Source organism: Plecotus auritus, assembly GCF_963455305.1.
Source record: "Plecotus auritus genome assembly, chromosome: 6".
Lineage (NCBI taxonomy): Eukaryota > Metazoa > Chordata > Mammalia > Chiroptera > Vespertilionidae > Plecotus > Plecotus auritus.
Window position 1 is genome coordinate 31,763,996 of NC_137773.1, and position 23,279 is coordinate 31,787,274.

The 23,279-nt window shown below is 44.6% G+C and overlaps 1 protein-coding gene and 1 pseudogene across 4 annotated transcripts in view; one reads left to right on the forward strand and one right to left on the reverse strand.

Moving 5' to 3' along the window:
- CTNNA1 (catenin alpha 1) overlaps positions 1-16,217 on the reverse strand; it is a 198,832-nt gene extending 182,615 nt beyond the window's left edge. The window contains exon 1 of one of the 3 annotated variants that reach the window (XM_080672996.1): positions 16,094-16,217. The gene's annotated coding sequence lies outside the window, so the exon portion shown is untranslated. Of the gene's footprint in view, positions 1-6,356; positions 6,466-15,711; positions 16,049-16,093 lie in introns of those variants that run through there. The other 2 variants (XM_080672997.1, XM_080672998.1) reach the window with 2 other exon arrangements.
- LOC308250998 (large ribosomal subunit protein uL4-like) lies at positions 832-2,079 on the forward strand (annotated as a pseudogene). Its single transcript has one exon. The product of its transcript is annotated as a large ribosomal subunit protein uL4-like (transcript).
- Positions 16,218-23,279: the final 7,062 nt, after the last annotated feature.

The following is a 23,279-nucleotide window of genomic DNA, read 5'->3' on the forward strand; positions in this document are numbered from 1 at the left end:
ACAAAAGGAATTTATTATATGTTTCCACTTTTCTGAAGTACCTAGAATAGGCAAATTCATAGAGAAAGAATGAACAGAGTATACCAGGGACTGGGGAAAGGGGAGGATGAGGAGTTATTGTTTAATGCAGCCATCGTCAACCTTTCGGACCTCACGGACCACCAGTGGTCCACGGACCACCGGTTGGCGACCACTGGTTTAATGGGTACAGGGTTCCTATTTAGAATGATGAAGTTCTGAAAATGAATAGTGATGATGGTTGCACAACCCTGTAAATTTACTTAATGCCACTGAACACTTGAAAATGGTTAAAATGGTAAATTTTGTATGTATATTTAACCACAATAAAAACTTTTCTAAAGTGTAGCAAGTCTTCCCACCTCCCCCTACCTGGGAATTCCACTTCTAGGAAGTTTCCTAAAGAAATAATAAAGCCCTAGCCAGTTTGGCTCAGTGGATAGAGCTTTGGCTATGGACTGAAAGGTCCCAGGTACGATTCCGGTCAAGTGCATATACCTTGGTTGCAGGCACATCCCCAATAGGAGGTGTGCAGGAGGCAGCTGATCGATTCTATCTCATCGATGTTTCTAACTCTCTATCCCTCTCCCTTCCTCTCTGTAAAAAATAAAAATATATTTTTTTAAAAAAAAGAAATAATCAAGCATGGGCAAAAGATTTACCTACAAATTAAAGCAGCTCTGGAAGCAAACTAAATGTCTAACTTAATCAAAGAAGCTACATAATAAAATAGGAGGGGATCATTAATATGTTGTTACTTTTTCCTATGGGAGCCACCAGGTTGAGAGGATTATGGCCTTCTCCTCTCATGCCATGGCATGTGCTCATCCACTAATATCAGTGTACTCTAAAAAGGTGGAATCATCAGGCAAAAATGTCACTTTCCTGCTGCATCCGAGGCTCCTATGCGACCAGATATTGTGAACTTTGCTCACACCAACTTGCACAAAAGCAATAGATGGCCCTAAGCTGTCAGTGAATTGGCAGATCATCAAAACATGCTGAGTCTTGGGGTACTGTGGCTCCAATCCCATAGTTGGAGGTGGTCAAACTCATCATTCTGGCCAGGGTGCTTTTGGAAATATGTGTTATGGAGGCTGCATGTTTGCATCAACCAAAACCTGGCACCATTGGCACTGAATGAACACAACACAGTAGTGATATGCCATCGCTCTGCCCTGGCTGCCTCAGCCTTCCCAGCACTAGTCATTTCTAAAGGTCATCATATTGAGGAAGTTCCTGAACTTCCTTTGGTGGTAGAAGATAAAGTTGAAGGCTACAAGAAAACCAAGGAGGCTGATTTGCTTCTTAAGAATCCTTAGACCTGGACTGATATCAAAAAGGTCTATTCCTCTAAGTGAATGAAGGTAATGAGAGCTAATAAGGCAAAATGAGAAACAGTCATCATATCCAGCACAGGGGACCTTGGATCATCTATGAGGACAATGGTATCAAAGCCTTCAGAAGAATCATTCCTGGAATTATTCTGCTTCATGTAAGCAAAGTGAACATTTTGAAACTTGCTCCTGGTGGGGATGTGGGCCATGTCTGCATTTGGATTGAAAGTGCTTTCCACAAATTAAGATGATCTGTATGGCACCTGGCATAAAGCTGCCTCCCTCAGTAGTAACTACAACCTTCCCATTCACAAGAAGCTCAATACATATTTTAGCAGAATCTTGAAATGCCCAGAGATCCAAAGCACCACACAAGAAGATTCATAGCAGAGTCCTGAAAAAGAATCCACTGGAAAACCTGAAAATCATGTTGAGGCTAACCCCATATACAAAGACCATGCACCAGAGCACCATTCTTCATCAGGCCTAGAACCACAAGCTCCAGATGGATAAAGCAGCAGCAGCAGCAGCTGCAGTGCTAGAAGTCAAATTAGATGAGAAGGAGGTTCCAAGCAAGATGCCTGTGGTAGAGAAGAAAGAAGGCTGTTGGCATCATGAAGCAGAAGTTTTTGGTGGGGAAAAAGCTACAGCTATCAAGAAACCAGCACCTGAAAACCCCACAGAAAAGAAGCCCACTACAGAAGAAAAGACGCTTGTGGCATAAACTTAAATTTATTTATTCCATAAAAGTCAAATCACTTTGCACAGCTGATCTATACATATAAAAGGCTAAGTGTCCATCCGGTAGCTATGATGCACACTGACCACCAGGGGGCAGACACTCAATACAGGAACTGCCATGACCTCACTGGCCATTTACAAAGAAATGGCACCGCAGACCTGGCACTGACAAAGCAACACTCAGCTTCCCCCAAGTGAGACACAGGCCCTGCCACCACCCCAGAGCAACAGCCCACCAAATCGTAGCCAACGCTGCCAAGACCCTCATGGCACAAAATGCGGCCCATAGCCTAGCCTAGCCCAGCCCAGTCCAGCAATGGTGGCTGTGGGCGCCTGGTAATAACGTCGCGTAGCAATGCCCAGCTTCCTCTCCCTAGCGACTAGCCTACTTGGACTTTTTTAAGCCCAGGAACCCAACTTGCTTTATAGCCAGGTGCAAACATTTTATAGTTAAACCAAATGTTTGTGAAGCATTTTCCCATGCCTCATCTCATTTGATCCTCACAGAAGTCCTGGAGTAGGTACCGGTAGATAGGAGACTTGGTAGAATCCTATTTTCTTTTCATTAGCAAGATGCAAATAGTGATATTAAAATATTTCTTCTAATTAATTTCCTTTCAATGTGCACGAATCCATGCACCAGGACACTAGTTTTGCATAAAAACCTGATCAAAGGCAAAAAAAACCACTATGTTAGCATTGTGCAATTAACCATATTTCATCAATTCTAAAACATAGGCATTTCACATTTTTAAGTCTAAAATCTGGATATCTTACTATTGATGGCATTTCCTAGTTTTTTGGCAGTCTTTCTTTTTTCTTAAGCAGTACATAAAGATTAATCTTAAGCTATTAATACAGGAAATGTTCAAGTAATGATCCATAGACAGCAGATTAGAAAAAGCATAATGTAAAATCTTGTTTTTATAAAAGTTATAATCAATATACATGCCTAGAAAAAAGATTAGTGGGTACACATCAGGATATTAACAGTATTTATCTCTAGGTGATATAAATGAGCTTTACTTAAAAAAATTATTAAACTTTAATAAATTGGGTATAAAGCCATGCCTTCTCCCATTCACCCCCATATCAACATGACACAATTCTACATATAGCCTTAAGTACATCTACTATAACTAATTCGGTATTTATTATCTGCTATGGGTTTAGAACTAAGTCAGGTATCACAGAAGACGGGGATATACAAAAGAATGTAATTGCCTTGAAGCTCAGCATCTGACAAAAGAATTTACAGTCTAGAACAGGGGTGGGCAAACTTTTTGACTCGAGGGCCACAATGGGTTCTTAAACTGGACCGGAGGGCCGGAACAAAAGCATGGATGGAGTGTTTGTGTGAACTAATATAAATTCAAAGTAAAGGAGCTGAGGGGAGAGCAAGAGAACCCTCCGCTCTTTCAGCTCCGCGGGCCGGATAGAACAGCCGAACGGGCCAGATCTGGCCCGCGGGCTGTAGTTTGCCCATGGCTGGTCTAGAAGAATCTTAAGGAAAGTAAGTCAGCAACTTAATGCTATTTAAATACTGAACTAGTTTACTGGTTTTATTCGTCAGACAATCCACTTAATATGGATAAAAATTTGTTCTGTCCAACACTCCATAAATGAATAAATTAGCATTTTATCACATTAGAGGCTAAAATAAATATCTATACATATAAAAGGCTAATATGCTAAGTGTCCCTCCGACCAGTATCTATGACACACACTGACCACCAGGGAGCAGACAATCAACACAGGAGCCGCCCAACTGCAGTGATTTGGCAGCGGCGGTTCTCAGGCTTCTCAGGTGATGCACCCTGAAACCAGAGAGGAGGGAACCCGATTCCTCATGGGGCCATGCAATTCCATCTTCAGCTGTGGGTTATGTTGTTGCTGGGGCACTGTCAGCCCCGAATCTGGTTTACTGCACACTTGTGTTTGTGTTCCACACCCTGTACGACACCAACTTTGCAGAGTGCCCTCTCGCACTCTGGGACCCCTCAGGGGATGTCAGAGAGCCAGTTTCGGCCTGATCCCCGCAGGCCAGGCCGAGGGACCCCACCTACCAGAGGGACCCCACTCACTCTGCCGACACCCTTCGAGCCTCGGCACCACCCCAGGTGCGGCTGGCCAGGGAGGGACCTCAGGAGGTTGGCTCCAGGGCATATCTGGCCTGTCTCACCCAGTCCCACCCCGCCAGCCATCTTCTAATTAATTTCCCTTCAATGTGCACGAATCCATGCACTGGGTCACTAGTCCTTTATAAATCATCTTATTCATTACACAGATGACAAAGTTCACTCTCAGGCTGGTACTCATAACATTAAAAAATCAAAAAAGCACATGATCACCAGCCATCAGGTAATAGACATATAATCAATGACAAATTAGCAACAGCAGAAGACACCCTACCACATAACTCTTTATTGTTTATTATGATTTGTTAAGAATTTCTTTTTTTTTTTTTAATTCTCTCCCCAGGTCTTCCTTGCTTACCATGTGTTCACTGTGCTGGAAGGTAAAGTCGCTACAAAGGAATCTAGTTCCTGCCCTCAAGATTCCCACAGTTCAGCTGATGGGGGGGGAGGGAGAGAATAGGAGAAAAGTTCTATGATGTTGGATATGGCTATGATCTCTTAGATATGACAGCAAAAGTACAGGCAACAAAAGAAAAAAATAGATAAACTGGACTTGACAAAAATTTAAAACTTTTGTGCATCCAAGGACATTATCAGCAGGGTAAAAAGACAACCTATAAAATGGGAAAAAGTATTTGCAAATCATATATGATAAGGGATTAATATTCAGAATATTTTAGCCCAACTGGTGTGGCTCAGTGTTTGAGCACTGACCCATGAACCAGAGGTTCTCAGTTCGATTCCCAGTGCACCTGCCTGAGTTGCAGGCTCAATCCCCAGGAGGGCGCGTGCAGGAGGCAGCCAATCAATGACTCTCTCTCATCATTGACGTTTCTATCTCTCTCTCCCTCTCCCTTCCTTTCTGAAATCAATAACAACATTGTTTTAAATACCCAGATTATTTTTAAAACTCTTACAACTCAACAACTAAAAAACAATTTTGAGTCAAAGTGATAGGGGAAGGGGCACATAATAGGAATAGAACCACAGTTGTTTAATGATTATTAACCTTACATACCCTGGAAAACTGGAGGATGTGTTGCAAGAAGAAAAACAGGGCCATAAAAAGACAAGACACCTTGGAGTCCAGATGGGTCCATTTCTCAGAAAAGAAAACACATTTTGAGAGCAGACCAAGGACAGGACACGCTTTGACTTGATTGCTGGACTCTGACCCTCTCTGAGAGTTTGCCTCAGGGATGCTGACCATTCTCAGGACCCAGGAACAGGTTGAGCTGTGTTTAACATCACAGGAGATTAACTACCTTGTTATCGGATTTCAAGATCTTGGAAAAGAGATGCACAGACCATGGACCCTGCAGCCTTTATACTGCCCCTCTTCCCCTTGTACATAGCCCTTCTTCCTTATCCTTATTCCTTATCTATATACTAGAGGCCCGGTGCACAAAATTCATGCAAGCGGGGGGGGGGGGGAGGGGCAGGATCCCTCAACCTGACCTGCACCCTCTCTAATCCAGGACCCCTCAGGGGGATGTCTGCCTGCCAGCCTGACCCCACTAACTGCTCTCCCCTGCTGACCTGACCTCACTAACTGCTCTTCCCTGCCAGCCTAATCCCCTTAACTGCTCTCCCCTGCCAGCCTGATCCCCCTAACTGCTCTCCCCTGCCGGCCCGATCCCCCTAACTGATCTTCCCTGCTGACCTGATCACCCCTAACTGCCTCTGCCTTGGCCCCGCCACCATGGCTTTGCATGGATGTCCATAAGGTCGTCCGGAAGACGTCCAGTCTAATTAGCACATTACCCTTTTATTAGTATAAATATAAAAGCCCAGCAACCAGAACGGCAGAACAACCGGAATGACCAGTGGCTATGATGCACACTGCGGCAGCCAACCAGCCTGATCCAGGCCCCGATTGGCTCCCCCAACCCTGACTGGGGGAGGGGCCGGCCGGCCATCCACCCGCAGTCCCTCCCCTTCCCCCCACCACCACCAGCCCAGCCCGGCCCAATGGGCCCCCATCGGGGCTGGCCAGCCCGACCCCACCCATGCACAAATTTGTGCACCGAGCCTCTAATCCCTATATAATCAGCCAGCTAGTAGGGGTTGGGAGATGATCTGCTCTCTCCAAACTACCAGAATTATTGGAATAAATACTCACATGATTCAACCCTGTCTCTGCTTAATTTGGCTCAAGTAGTGGCAGGCAGCCTGAAAACTGTTTAGTGTCCAGTATCAAAAGGACATTATCAACAGAGTAAAAAGACAACCTATAAAATGGGAGAAAATAGTTGTAAGTCACATACCTAATAAGTGATTAATATCCAAACTATTTAAAGAACTCCAACTCAACAACAACAAAAACAACTTGATTAAATTAGGCAAAGAACTTGAATAGAGATTTCTTCAAAGAAAATATACAAATGGACAACAAACAATTTAAAAGATGCTCAACATCACTAATCATTAGAGAAAGGCAAATCAAAACCACAATGAGCTATCACCTTACATCCATTAGATGGCTATTTTATTAAATAAATAAATAATAAGTGTTGGTGAGCATGTGGAGAAATTGAAACCCTAATATAAACCTGGTAAAAATGTAAAGTGGAACAGCTACTGTGGAAAACAGTATGGCAGTTCCTCAAAAATATAAGCATAAAATTATTATATGACCCAGAAATTCCACTTCTGGTAATATATTCAAAAGACTTAAAAGCAGGAATGCAAATACAGATTTGTACAATCATATTCAGAGCAACATTCATGAGTGCCAAAAAGTGGAAGCAACCCAAGTGTCCATCAATACATAAATAATGGAATATTATTCAGCCTTAAAAAGAAATTCTGACACATGCTACAACACAGGTGAACCTTAAAGGTATCATGCTAAGTAAAATAAGACAGGTGCAAAAGTACAAATACTGTATAATGCACTTATATGAGGCACCTACAGTAGTCAAATTCAAATAGGCAAAAAGTACAATCGAGGTTGCCAGGGGTTGGAGGACAGAAAATGGAAATTATTATTTAATGAATGTGGAGTTTCAGTTTGGGAAAATGAAAAAAGTTCTGGATATGGATGATAGTGATGGTTGTACAATGTGAATGTAATGACACTGAAGTATACACATAAATAGTTAAAATGGTAAATTTTTTGTGTATTTTAGCACACACAAAAACAGGATATATGAGTGAGAATATCATAATCAGGTGCAAATTTTAGAATTTCAGATTAATTAAAGATCACTTTCAACAATGATAATCAATGTCTCAATGAAAACAAACATGTTAATCAGAGAGATGGACAGCATTTGTGTCAAAGGAAGAATGGAAAATCCCAGTACAAATGCCTGGCAAAGGACATATAGCAACAATTTACAGTAGAAAATAGCCTAAAAAAGTAAATTAGGGCAAGATTTTAGAAGACCTTGAATGGCAATGCCAATCTAAGAGCCTAACCATTGCAACAACAAGATAGCGATAAGTTTCTCAAATGAGAGTACTGCTTGTATGAAAAAAGACTGAATGATGAAGGGGAAGACAGGAAGAAATTCAACTAACTTCAGCAAATACTGAGCAACCTTAATGTCTCAGGAAGTATTTGCAACCTTCAATAGCATACATACCACCACCCCAACTAGGGAAAAAGGAGGGGTGCTCCAGGCAAGAAAAAAATAAAAACTGAAGGGAGAGGAAGGGTTGGTAGTGACTGCAATGGAACAAAAAGGGATCCCTGGAGTACTGGTAATTTTCTGTTTCTTCACCTGCATGGTGGATATGGGTGGTATTCACTCAAATAATTCCTTAAGCAAGTACTCATGATGTGAACACTTTCTACATGTATGTTATACTTTTATGTATGTTATACTTTAATGTCTTAAGATTGTATCAAAATTAAAGGCCTAGCTCTGGCCGGTGGTTCAGTTGGTTGGAGCGACATCCCATGCACCAAAAGGTTGCAGGTTTGACTCCTGGTCGGGGCACATACCTAGGTTACAGTTTAATCGACGTTTCTCACATCATTGTTTGTTTCTCTCTCTCTCTCTCTCTCTCTCTCTCTCTCTCTCTCTCTCTCTGTCTCTCTCCCTCCCCCTTCCCTTTTTCTAAAATCAATAAAAACAAATCCTCTGGTGAGGGTTAAAAAAGTGAAGGCCTAGACCCCACTTCTAAAAACCCCAACTGGAAGTCATACCTTAAAAATATTTACCAAACAATATAAAAGATGCAACCACAGAATTTGTACAAGGTATCCAAGAAGCACTGAGATCCAAGAGAAAACCCAGAGGCAGCCACGTCTAAGGTGGGTTTTTTTAAAAAAAATGAATTTATCAGATGGATGAGGGGAAAAAAGAGGGGTGCTCCAGGCACAGAAAAAAATATATAAAAGGCAACGAACAAAACAATTTATCCAGAAAACAAGTAGTTTCATATATAAAAGAATAAAAGTTCAAAATTAAAGGATAATCTAAACTAGAGTAAAAACATAGAGACTGGAAAAAAAGAATTTATATAAGCTGGAGAAGTCATCTCTGATTAGATCTGGATAGAAAAGAAGAAAAATGAAATGGAGATGGTTCTCAATTTGCCCAAAACAGCAATATATTATAAGGTCCTCCATAATCTGACTGTTTCCTCATCTACCATAATTCCACCCACAAGCTATACTCCAGACAGAAAAGACTCTTTCCTCCTCCACTCAACAAAGTATCTAATTTGCACTCCACAACTCTTACTATGCCAAAGGCTAAAAGCTATCCATCCCTCTCTTCAAGATGCTCACAGGCTCACTTTACAGCAGGAAAGGCAAAGACAGACATCAATAAATAGTATAGTACAATGGAGTACACCATCCGGTGAGAAGAGGTTTTCTACCAGAAAGTAAAGTGCTAATTTGAGTCCAGAGATATTATTAAGAGTTCATCATGAAAATGATCCTACCTAATAAAAGAGTAATATGCAAATTGACCGTAACTCCGCTACACCCATAAGCCACGCCCACCAGCCAACCAGGAATGGATATGCAAATAAACCCAACCAAGATGGCTGCAGCCACAGAGAGAGCAGGAAGTAGGCTTGGGTTTCCCCAGCAATGGACGAAGCCGAGCTTTCCGCCTGCCCTTGCCGGCCCAGGCCTCCACTCAATGCTACAAAGTTTCAGTGATAGAAGATAAATAAATCCCAACAAAAATGGCAGCAGCCACAGAGCTGGAGAGAGCAGGAGGCTTGGGTTGCCCCGGCGATGGAGGAAGCCAATCTTCTGCAGCCCCGGCCTGCCTTGGCCTCCACTTAAGGCTACAAAGTTTCAATTACAGAAGATAAATAAATCCCAACAGAAATGGTGCCACCACGGATTGAGCAGAAGGCTTGGCTCTGCTCCAGGCTACAAAGTTTCAATTGTAGAAGATAAATAAATCCCAGATACCAGGGCCTCCGCTTGGGTTGCTGGGGGGCGTGGCCGGCCTGCAAACCACCAGAGGCTCCTCACCCAGGCCACCCCACGCCCCAAGGGAACCCCCACCCTGATCCGGGACACCCTTCAGGGCAAACCAGCTGGCGCCCACCCATGCACCAGGCCTCTATCCTATCTAATCCTATCTAATGAAAGAATAATATGCAAATTGACCATCACTCCAACACAAGATAGCTGCCCCCATATGGACACAAGATGGCGACCACAAGATGGCCAGCAGGGGAGGGCAGTTGGGAGGGACCAGGCGTGTAAGGGAGGGCAGTTGTGGGTGATCAGGCCAGCAGGGGAGGGCAGTTGGGAGGGATCAGGCCGGCAAGGGAGGGCAGTTGTGGGTGATCAGGCCAGCAGGGAAGGGCAGTTGGGAGGAACCAGGCCTGCAAGGGAGGGCAGTTGGGGGCGATCAAGCCTGCAGAGGAGGGCAGTTAGGGGGTGACCAGGCAAGCAGAGGAGGGAAGTTGGGGGCAACCGGGCCTGCAGGGAAGGGCAGTTGGGGGGGACCAGGCCTGCAGGGGAGGGCAGTTAGGGGTGACCAGGCCTGCAGGGGAGGGCAGTTAGGGGCAAACAGGCTGGCAGGGGAGCAGTTAGGCATCAATCAGTCTGGCAGGGGAGTGGTTAGGGGGTGATCAGGCTGGCAGGCAGAAGCGGTGAGGGGCAATCAGGAAGGCAGGCAGGTGAGCAGTTGGGAGCCAGCAGTCCTGGATTGTGAGAGGGATGTCCAACTGCCCGTTTAGGCTCGATCCCAGTAGGATCGGGCCTAAACGGGCAGTTGGACATCCCTCGAGGGGTTCCAGATTGGAGAGGGTGCAGGTTGGGCAGAGGAACACCCCCCGCCCCCTATGCACGAATTTCGTGCACCGGGCCTCTAGTAAAATATAAATGGGGAAGATGTATTCTTGCAGGGTGCATCACTTAGAAAACAAGTTACAGGTAAGCCTAGACCACCTACACCCAATCCATATTTAAGCCCTCTCTCATTTCTCCAAAATACAGCTCCTTCATCTCTAACATCTTCACTCCATCTTCCTAGCGTAACTCCCTACACTTCCACTGTATACAAATACAAGCCCTGCAAGCACTAGTACTAGTGATCTTCTTAAAAAGGAAATCAGAGCATGAAACTGCTTCTTAGAGCTCTTAGAGTAAAATCCAAACATGTGACCTAGCATTTCCTGGCAATCTCATGCGAGTCCTCTCCTCATCACCCCAAAAGTATTCAAGCTACACGGGTCTTCTCTTAGGTCTCTAAACACATGGAGTTCTTTCCTGTCTCAGAACTTTTACACAGCACAGGACCAGAGGACCCTCTTCCCTCTGTTCAGATCTTCAATAGCATACATACTACCACCCCCAACAACCAGGTATGTTTGTCTTGTCTCACACTATTGTTATGTTCTCAAAGAAATTCCACTGCCCTATCAATTACTGATCTCCACCTCTGGTTTAGGTCTCCAGAAAAAAAGATGTCTCATTTTGGGCATGCTGAGTTTGAGAAGCCCCTGGAACACCCAAGTAGTTCTTTGGTGCACAATTGACCAGGGGGTCAGGTAAGACCTTTACTCAAAGTAGAAACTTGGGGGAGAAACCAAGATGGCGGCATAGGTTAGCACCTAAACTGCTGCCTCGCACAACAATTTCAAAACTACAACTAAAAGACAGAACGGACATCATCCAGAACCACAGGAAAGCTGGCTGACTGGAAATTCTACAACTAGAAGGAAAGAGAAAAGCTCACGGAGAATCAGAGGAGCAGCGAAGGGCTGAGGTACGGAGACACGCGCACAGAGAGGAAGGGCGGCTGAGTGCCTGGCTGATTTCTCTGGCAGGAGGGGGAAGGAAGCCCCCGACTGCACTGAACCCCAGTTCCAACTGCACTGAACCCCAGTTCCAGGCGAAACCCCGTGGACCCAGGCTCATACAGGGGGAGTCTGGACTGTCAGGTAGAGAGAAAGGCACACAGAGACTCGGAGACTCAGGGGAGCCGCAGTGGGCAGGGGTCTGGAGGCGCGCGCACGCAAGTGCTCGCAGAGAAGACTGAATGTGGAGGTTGCCGCAGGCTTTCCCTAGTGGAAGGGAGTCGAAAGCTCCTGACTTCACTGAACCCCAGTTCTGGCTGAGCCCCTGGGGACCCAGGCTCTTACGGGGGGAATCTGGACTGTCAGACGGAAACTCAGGAGAGCCGCGGAAGGCAGAGGTCTGGAGGCACACGCACGCAAGGGCAGGGCTGATGGGAAGCCAAGACTATCTGCTCCGCCCTGAGACTCTGCCCCATCCAAGCTGAGCACAGAGGCTTTTGCAATTTGGCAAGTCTGATCCTATAAAGTTGTCTCCAACACCGAACTTCACCCAGTGTAGACACAGCTGATCCTCACACCCAACTAGCCTGCAGGTCAATTCCTCCCAGTGATACCAACAACAATCAAGACTTAATTACAACAAGGCTGTACACACAGTCCACAAAAGGGTGCATCAAGAGTTTCCACCTCAGGTTAAATGGGGAGGCTGACCCACTGGGCCATATAGGAAACCTAGCACACAAAGCTACCCTACCAACTCAGGGAAGCAGCAAAAATGCAGAGACAAAGAAACAGATCACAAACAAAAGAAATGGAGGAAAACAAATGAATGTATATAGAATTCAAAACCACGGTTATAAGGCTTTTCAAGAATATCCTAGAAAAGGCCAATAAATTTAGCGAGACCCTCGAGGATATGAAAAAGGACCAACTAGAAATTAAACATACACTGACTGAAATAAAAAATATTATACAGAGACCCAACAGCAGACTAGAGGAATGCAAGAATCAAGTCAAAGATTTGAAATACAAAGAAGCAAAAAACACTCAACCGGAAAAGCAAAAAGAAAAAAGAATCCAAAAAGTTGAAGATAGTGTAAGGAGCCTCTGGGACAACTTCAAGCGTACCAACATCAGAATTATGGGGGTGCCAGAAGAAGAGAGAGCAAGATACTGAAAACCTATTTGAAGAAATAGTGACTGAAAACTTCCCCAACCTGGTGAAAGAAATAGACTTACAAGTCCGGGAAGCGCACAGAACCCGAAACAAAAGGAATCCAAAGAGGACCACACCAAGACACATCATAATTAAAATGCCAAGAGCAAAAGACAAAGAGAGAATATTAAAAGCAGCAAGAGAAAAACAGTTAGTTACCTACAAGGGAGCACCCATACGATTGTCAGCTGATTTCTCAACAGAAACTATGCAGGCCAGAAGGGAGTGGCAAGAAATATTCAAAGTGATGAATAGCAAGAACCTACAACCAAGATTACTCTACCCAGCAAAGCTATCATTCAGAATTGAAGGGCAGATAAAGAGCTTCACAGATAAGAAAAAGCTAAAGGAGTTCATCACCACCAAACCAGGATTATATGAAATGCTGAAAGGTATTCTTAAAGAAGAGGAAGAAGAAAAAAGTAAAGATAAAAATTATGAACAACAAATACATATCTATCAACAAGTGAACCTAAACATCAAGTGAATTAAAAACCTGAGGAACAGAATAAACTGGTGAATATAATAGAATCAGGGGCATAGAAAGGGAGTGGACTGATAATTCTCAGGGGGAAAAGGGTATGGGGGGGTTCAGGAAGAGACTGGACAAAAATCATACACCTATGGATGAGGACAGTGGGGGGAAGGTAAGGGCAGAAGGTGGGGTGGGAACCGGGTGGAGGGGAGCTATGGGGGGAAAAAGGAGAAACAATTGTAATAATCTGAATAAAGATTTATTTTAAAAAAATAAAATAAAAATTTAAAAAAATCTGAGGAACAGAATAAACTGGTGAATATAATAGAATCAAGGGCATAGAAAAGGAGTGGACTGATAATTCTCAGGGGGAAAGGGGTATGGGGGGTGCCGGAAGAGACTGGACAAAAATCGTACACCTATGGATGAGGACAGTGGCGGGGAGGTAATGGCAGAGGGTGGGGTGGGAACCAGGTGGAGGGGAGCTATGGGGGGAAAAGGAGAAACAATTGTAATAATCTGAACAACAAAGATTTATTAAATTAAAAAAAAAAAACAAAAAAAAAACGAAGTAGAAACTTGGGCCCTCGCTGATTTGGCTCAGTGGATAGAAATTTGGCCTGGGGAGTGAAGGGTCCCGGGTTTGATTCCGATCAAGGACACATGCCCAGGTGGTGGGCTCGATCCCCAGTAGGAGGTGTGCAGGAGAAGCTGATCAATGATTCTCATCATTGATGTTTCTATCTCTACCTTCATATCTGAAATCAATAAAAATATTTTTTTTACTTTTTTTAAAGTGTTACTTTATTTAAAAAAAAAAAAAAAAAAGTAGAAACTTGGGCCTGGCTTGTGTGATTCAGTGGTTGAGTGGCAACCCTAGGAAATAGAAGGTCAAGGTACATGCCCGGGTTGTGGGCTAGATCCCCAGTAGGTTGTGTGCAGGAGACAGCTGATCAATGATTCTCTCTCATCATTGATGTTTCTTTTTCTCTCTCCCTCACTAAAATCAATAAAAATATTTTTTAAATAAAAAAATATAAGCTTGGACTTTAACATGTCAATTTGATAACAGGAAGCCTGTGCAGAGAAGTGATTCTCAACTTGGATGAAGAAGGCACCCCTGATCTCTAAGTTACTTATGGGAGTGAGGGTAATGCCACATCAATGGTGTGAAGGACTGAGATATATAGGATAGAATCCTCGCTATGAGTGGACTGGGGGGAGGGGCGGGTGAGAAGAGCCAAGAGAATAAGGCAAACAAGAAGTCATATTACGCCGAAACCGGTTTGGCTCAGTGGATAGAGCGTCGGCCTGCGGACTGAAGGGTCCCGGGTTCGATTCCGGTCAAGGGCATGTACCTTGGTTGCGGGCACATCCTCAGTGGGAGGTGTGCAGGAGGCAGCTGATCGATGTTTCTAGCTCTCTATCCCTCTCCCTTCCTCTCTGTGAAATATCAATAAAATATATTAAAAAAAAAAAAAGAAGTCATATTACAATTCCACAGACTCCCATACACTTTTATACTTCCTCCCTTGACATAACTCTACTCATTTTCATCCAGTTCAAATGCCACCCCCTCCTAGAAGCTTTTCTGGCCTAATCCAAACAAAACTAGCCCCCTTCTCCATACCTCTCCAAGTTTCTCTTACCATTAGTATTCTGTAAGATTTGACCCACACACAAGTTCCTCATCAGTACTGATATGGCATTTAATGCAATCTGCCTGCCTTGTTCTTCACCTGGTGTTATGTGCCTTCCCGATCACACTGAGAGCTCTTAAGGGTAGAGACCGTATCTTAATCATCTGTGGGCCCTTAAGAAAGTGTGGGGGGGGGGGCGGGGGGGGGAGAGGAGAATTATTTTTTAACTTAATAAAAGTCAAGGAGGGTAAATAAGTGGGTAGAGATTATGGATAATTTCTCCTTCTGTCTTATAAAACAAAAACATCATTCCCTTCAACATAAATATGAAATACCCTGAATTTAGTCGGAGACTTAACACAGTCTTTTCTAAATTAGTGTTAACTTCTGTACAAACCAAACAAAAATGTTAAAAAGACGCAAGAGGACAAAAAGAGGGTGTTAGTTCTGGATTTGAGCCAACTGCCGCCTGCATTATTGGGAAGCCATTCCTGCCTGGGTTAGGCATTCAGTCGACATTTTTTACAAGTGATTCACACACACACACACACACACACACACACACACTCTCCTTTAAAAGTCAACAAAAAGAGCCTCTAACGCCAATCGGGAGAACTAGAACTAATCCGAGTTCAGAGTTCCCAGTGAACCAGCACAAGAAGCCTGAGTAATCTCATAACGAAGGTTAACTTGGTACACGCCGAAAGTCCACACGGGCGTGGCGCACCTTCCCAAGCAGACGGGGTCAGAGAAAGCGAGCACACAAACTTTCGCGTTCGCTCGCGCCGGGGACGCGGTGTGCGGACGTGCGGGCCAGGCGACATCCTGGCCAGCTGACCGGGAAATTTCGGGGGCGGGGGACTGCGACCACGGAAACCACAAACCACAATCACTTCCCCGGAAAACTCAGTTCCCGAACCTTTCCGTGCCGGGATCAACGCGCAGATTCCTCACAAGAAGGCAGCCGAGGGGGCCAGCGCGGGTCGGGCGCGCGCACCGAGGCCACTTGAACAAAGTTTAGGAATCGGGAGAAACTTTCCGAGAGGAAGAGTGGCGGCCGCGCGGGGCCTGAGGCTCGCTACGCTCAGCCACCGTGGCCTCTCAACTTCCCGAGCGCCAGAACAGGCCGGCCCCACCCGGCCGCCAGGGCCCAGGCCCGAGGCCCCACAGGGGAGGCGGGCCGGCCGCCCCAACCGTGCCCGCCCGGAGCCCGATTCCCAGCGGCGTCACGGAGGAGATGGCGCCCCGCCCGAAGAGCCCCTCGGCCCCGCTAGGGAGCTCACAACCCGGCGAAGAGTTACCTGCGGCGAATGGGACGAGCACAGGAAAATTCCCGAGGCTCCAAACTGACGGACGCCGCTTTGTCTCCCTCCCGTCCGGCTCCGAGGAGGAAGTCGGCCGCCCAACGCCCCTGCCCCGCCCCCCACCCCTGGCCCCCGCCCCGCGGCCTGGGCGCCGCCCGCCCTTCCCAGCACCTCCCTCCGGGGCGCTCTTCCAGTCGCCTCCCGCCTTTGCCCTGCTTTCCCGGCCCTCGCTTTGGGGACCGAGCCCCCGACCCAGAGAGCTTGGAGACGCAGGGCCAGAACCCCAAAAGGATCTCTTGAACCCCGCCCTTCACCCCACAGTTACCTCATTCCAGGCCCCTAGTGGCTTCTCAGGCCAGAAGTGACCCCCGAGAGGAAGGAGGAGCGGTGATTCCTGGAACAGCAAGAGTGGGCGGGAGGGCAGGTGAGTCATACTTAGCATACAGGTGAGTCTCCGGGCGCTGCCCTCGCAGGCCCCATCCCTAGCTGGTGCTTCAAGGATCTGGGCACACTCCTCTGAGTGCCACAGGTGTTCCTCCGAGTCACAGGCTTCCAGAAAGGTGCTCTAGGCCCACCCCCTGTTTTACAAGAGAAACTGAGGCCTCACAGCTTGAGGCAGAGTGGCACAAGAACTGACTCTAGGGACCTGTTAATGTGAGATGGAAATCATCTGCTCACTTAACAGACGAGGAAACCAAAAGGACCTAGCTTCTATCCCTATCACTCCCGCTATTTAGGGAATTTTATTCCCACTATCTTCCTTACCTTCCTGGTGAATGCTCAAAAGAACAAAACAAACTACAAAGCAAACAAAAAAATATTACATATTCACTGTCAGCCCCATAGGATGATAAACAAGGTTGATTTCAGTATTGGCCTATAAATCAAAAATAATGCAAGGCAATATCCACTGCTGACTTAGTACTGAGTACTGAGCAGGGTGCTAGGGAGACCTGCCCTCAACATGTTCACCCTTTACTACTTACACTCCCTCCTTCTCCCCCTGGGAAATGCAAACTCCTGGAAGACAGGAGTTGTATGTATCCGCTATAGCGCTCAACACAATGCCCATCCCCTACTAGGCAGTGCCCAGTTAGCATCTGTGGATGAATGTGCCCAAAACCTTAACAAGGCCATTCTTACACTATTACACTCCATTCTGTTTCTAACCAGAATATTTGCTCCTTTGGTCTCTCGTGCCTTGAGTGGGCATGGCTTCCCCATCACTACACTTGGCTACCTAAAAATATAGTAGTCATTCAACAAATATTTGATTGAACTAACAAAAGATAGAGTTAAAGGATTATGCTCTATAACTTTGTATATCCATCACTTCACTTAGGACCAGCTACTTAATTTGTGAGGCCCCTTGTTCAAAAATTAACAATTTCAAGACACCAACAGTAGAGTATTAAACAAAGCATGGGGTCTTTCTAAGCACGGGGCCCTTCTACAAAAGTTAAATGTTTGTATCCCCCAAAATTCATATGTTGAAAACCTATTGCCCAAGGTGATGGTATTAGGAAATAAGGCCTTTGCAGAGTGATTAGGTCATGAGGGCTTGGTGCCCTTATTTAAAAAAAAAAAAAGGCCCCAAAGAGATCCCCTCCCCCTTCTGCCATGTGAAGACACAGCAAGAAAGCTCTGACTATGAACCAGGAAGAAAGCTCTCACCAAAACATGACCATGCTGGCCTGCCTGGCATGGCTCAGTTGGTGAGCGTCGACCCATGAACCAAGTGGTCATGGTTCAATTCCTGGTCAGGGCATATGCCCGGGTTGTGGGCTGGATCCCCAGTGTGGAGCATGCAGAAGGCAGCTGATCAATTATTCTCTCTCATCACTGATGTTTCTCTATCCTTTTCTTTCTCTCAGAAATCAATAAAAATATTTTTTTAAAAAAACATGACCATGCCGAAACCGGTTTGGCTCAGTGGATAGAGCGTCGGCCTGCGGACTGAAGGGTCCCGGGTTCGATTCCGGTCAGGGGCATGTACCTTGGTTGCGGGCACATCCCCAGTGGGGGGTGTGCAGGAGGCAGCTGATCGATGTTTCTCTCTCATCGATGTTTCTAGCTCTCTATCCCTCTCCCTTCCTCTCTGTAAAAAAATCAATAAAATATATCTTAAAAAAAAAAAAAAACATGACCATGCTGGACTTTCCAACCTCCAGAATTATTAGCAATAAGTTTCTGTTCTTAAACTATCCAGTCTGTGGTATTTTTGTTATATCAACATGAATGGACTAAGACAGTCCCTAAAAATGAAAGTGCAAAGTTTATTTGGGGAAAAGAAGGATAGCAGAAAGAATATGATGAGAGACTTGCAGTATACCCCAGCTAAGGGGAGTCAGTTCCCTACCTCTGAGAAAACTTGAAAAGCATACTAGGAAAGACTTGAATATTCATATGTCCCAGGCACTTGCTACGTGCTGGGGAAGCAGAAGTGAATAAAACTGACTTGATCCCTGATAAACTATAAAAGAAGGTCAAAGTGGAGATAGGGGAGAGATGCAAGTAGATTTGGGGGGGAGTTAATCTAGGATTCAGTGACATGAGAAAGTGACCTTTATGCTCTGACCCACTCCATTTAGATGTTAATACTCATCTCTCCACCAAAACTGCTTTTATCAAGATCCCTAATAACCTCTATGATACCAAATCTAGTGGTCAGTCTCTGTTCATGGTTGACTTCATTTGATCACTCTCCTTGAAATGCTATCTTCACTGGGCCTCCAAGGCACCAGGCTATTCTGACTTTCCCCCAACCTCCTTCATTGCAACTTCTTAGTCTCCTTAATCCTCCCAACCTGCAAATGGTAGAGCAGCAGTTCTCAAAGTGCAGTCTGAGGACTCCTGAGATCTTTTCAGGGGGTAGTAAGGTAAAAACTATTTTTGTAAAAATACTAAAATATTAGTTGCCTTTTTCACTCCACAAGCTACATGATATATGATATCGCATCACATGAAATGCAGAAGCAAATACAAGAAACCAGCTACCTTTTCATTAAATGAGACATTAAAGAGATTCACAAAAATGCAAAACAATGATATCCCTCAATTTTATTTTATTTTATAAAACATTGATATTTTTCTTTTTAAAATGTTGTATAATAACATGTAATAATACAGTAAACACTGATAGATAAACTCACATTAACAAAAGCTCTTTGAGATCCTCTAAAATTTTTAAGAGTATTAAAGGATCTTGAGATTAAAAAGTTTAAAACTGCTGTTAGAATGTCCCACGCTCCATGCCTGGACCTCTTTTTCTGTCTGCCATCTCATCCAGTCTGTATCTCATGTTCATATCTCAATCTGAACCTTTCCCCTGAATTCTGAACTCCCATATCCAGCTTCTGACTTGGTCCCTCCCACTTGGATATCCAGTAGGCATCTAAGCATCTCACACTTTGTGTGTCTATATGTCCAAAACTGATTTCCTGATATCTGTTTAAATTTGCTAATCCCACAGTTTCCTTATTTCATTAAATGGCAACTTAGTTCTTCTACTTGTTTAGGCCAAAAACTTTGAAGTTATCCAAAGTTTTTGTTCTCTCACACATTTCATGTCTGATTTCTCAGGACATTCTGTGCTTCTACCTTCAAAATATATTCAGAATCCACCAACTTTTTACCATCTCTGCGGTTACCATCCTGAATCAATTCGTATCCATCACTTAGCTTGAATTTCACAGGCACCTCCTTACTGGTCTTCCCACTTCTGCCCTTGCTTCCCTCAGTCTAATCTCAATTCAATGACTGGGGAGATCCTATTAAAATGGAAATCAGAACATGTCGCTCCTACTCTGCCCAAAACCCTCCCATGATTCCTGTCTCAGTAAATGGCAAGGTCCTTCTAAGGGCCTCCAGAGCTCACCTGCCCCCTACACACTTCTCTGACACACTGGCCTCTTTACTATTCCTGGAACACAGCAGGCAGGCTCTTACTTAGGGCCTTTACTTTCTGCCTGGAATGCTCTCCTCCAAATAGCTGCCTGACTCACTCTCTCACCTCCCCCAGGTCTTGGCTCAGCTGTTGCTTTCTCAGTGAGACTTCCTCTTGGCCACCCTATCTACAATTGTAACCCATTCCTCCCACATCCCATCCCTCCTTACTTGCTTTATATTCTCCTTAGGGTGTATCACCATCTGACATATAAAGTCATTATGGCCCTAACCGGTTTGGCTCAGTGGATAGAGCGTCGGCCTGCGAACTGAAAGGTCCCAGGTTCGATTCTGGTCAAGGGCATGTACCTTGGTTGCGGGCACATCCCCAGTAGGGGGTGTGCAGGAGGCAGCTGATCGATGTCTCTCTCTCATCGATGTTTCTAACTCTCTATCCCTCTCCCTTCCTCTCTGTAAAAAAATCAATAAAATATATTTTAAAAAAATAAAGTCATTATGTATATTTACTAGAGGCCCAGGGCATGAATTCGTGCACCAGCGGGGTCCCTCAGCCTGGCCTGTAGAATCGGGCCAAAACCGGCTCTCCAACATCCCCTGAGGGGGTCCTGGATTGTGAGAGGGTGCAGGCCAGGCCGAGGGACCCCACCCATCAGCTGGACCCCAGCAGCAAGCTAACCTACCAGTTGGAGTGTCTGCCCCTGGTGGTCAGTGCACGTCATAGCGAGCAGTTGAGCAGCCTTAGCATATCATTAGCATATTACACTTTGATTGGTTGAATGGACGACCGGACACTTAGCATATTAGGCTTTTACTGTATAGGATTATTATATAGGATAGTCATATGTATATATGAATATGTATATGTCATATTTTTAACTTATTGTGTTCTCCTGTCTTCATCCCACTAGAATTTAAGCCCCATAAGAGCTAGAATTCTTGTCTCTTTTGTTCAGTGCTATGTCCCTAGTGCCTAGAATAGTGCCTGGCACATTAGCAGGTCTCTCAATCAATATTAGTTAAATGAATGAAAAAATTAGTAAATGGGATCTAGGAAAGCCATTGACAAGGTGGATAGGGAGGGAAGAAAAGAGTTCTATTCTAGACAAGCACATTTGAAGGCCCTGAGTCCCATTCCAGTAAAAGAAGTTCTGTAATTCAGGAGCTGGTGAAGTAGGCAGAGGCCAGACTAGACAGGGTTTTGTAAGGCTTTAGACATCATTGTGAGGGAAAACCACAAAGAATTTTAAACAAAGAAATAACATGACCATATTTTGTTTTTCTAAAATTCACTTTGAAAAAAAGCAGATTGTAAAGCAATACACATAATATTCCTTTTATGTTTAAACAATGAATACATATTTGTTTTAATGCTTTTCTCTCATAGCAGCTGAGCCATTTAAAACATATCATCTGTTCAAAACCTTCCAGTTCTTCCCATCTCACTCTGAATAAAATTTATATTATCTTTCCCAGCAACTCAGACCCATCTTTGGCTTTTTCCCTCCATCTTTCCACTCTAGTCCACACGGGTCCTAGACATTCCCACGACACATCAAGCACTTTCCTGCCTCAGAGCCTTTACATTTCCAGTTCCCTCTGCTTAGAATGGTCTTCTCCCTCTTGTACATTTTGCCCCTTACCTCACTCCATGGCTTGCTTCAGATCTCTGCTCAAATGTCACCTTGTCCTAAAGGCTTTCCCTTACCACCTTGTTGTAAAATAATACTAGCACCAACTTCCCTTCCCTCCCTTCTCCATTGTATTTCTTTACCCTGCTGTACTTCATAGCACTTGTCATCACCTAAGACATTATATGCTTATTTATTTATTTATTTATTTATTTATTTATTGCTGTTTTCCCCAATGGAATATACTATCATTAAAGCAGATATTTTTCTCTTCTGTTCACTGTTGTGATTCCACCTAGAACTGTGCCTGGCAGGTAACAGATTCTCAGTTGAATGAATAGTTACATGTCTGTAAGGATACCCAGCTAAGTATGACAGTGGTTAAATGCAGGAGGGGATAGAGGGACTTTTAGGTTTACCATATATAGGATCTATATATATAAAAGCCCAGCGACCAAATGGCAAAACAGTCGGTCGACCAGTCGCTATGATGTGCACTGACCACCAGGGGGTAGACACTCAACACAGGAGCTGTCCCCTGGTGGTCAGTGCACTCCCAAGTGGGAGTGCCGCTCAGCTGACTGGGCTGATCCCCGCAGGCCATGCCCCCCCCCCACCAGTGCACGAATTCTGTGCACCGGGCCTCTAGTAGTATATAATATATTAAGTGTAATGGGATGGGAAAAAAGTGGGTAGATTTGGAAGCTATGCAAAAGGAGAGAGGATCTTCAGTCTTGCCAGTGGATTGGATATTGAAGTTTCAGACTTGATCAGCTGAGGAAATAGTAGTGCCATTTATCCAGATGGAGAGCCCTGGAGGTAAAGCGCATAGGGGTGGAGGGTGGAAACAATGTAGAGAGAGGGCTATTTTTGGTCATGCTTAGTTTTAGTGCCTACCAAACCTCTAAGAGGAGATAGCCTGTAGACAGGGGTATGTCCAGATATGATCTCAGGAAAGGCCCCAGTGGAGCTAGAATTGTGGGAGTCACCTGCACCTGGTGAATATACGGCAAGAAAAAGTGGAGCCAAGGACCAACATCCAAGAAGAAGAGGAGCCAGAACAGGAGACTGAATTCCCCTCTGCAACCCAGAGCCCTAATCTCCTTTCCTAAAATGCTTTCCCACAGTCAGGGTTTTTGCATTTACTGCACCTACTACTTGAAAATCTTTTTGCCCTAACTCTTCAGCTTGGCTCCTTCTTACTCTCTTTATTTTAATTGAATATTTCATTTAACATCTTATATATTGGATTTTTGTAGATTATTTATATTGGGGTTTTTTTCCAACCTATAGCCATTTTAAAGATTTTTTATTATTATTAAATAAATCTTTATTGTTCATATTATTACAGATGTTCCTCTTTTTTCTCCCCAAAGCTCCCCTCCACTTGATTCCCCACCCCACCCCATGCCCTTATCCCCTGCCACTGTCTTCATCCATAGGTGTAAGATTTTTGTCCAATCTCTTCCCACACCCCTCACATCCCCTTCCCCCTGAGAATTGTCAGTCCACTCCCTTTCTATGCCCCTTTCTATGATTCTATTATACTCACCAGTTTATTCTGTTCATCAGATTTTTTTATTCACTTGATTTTTAGATTCACTTGTTGATAGTTATGAATTTCTTGTCACTTTGTTGTTCAAAATTTT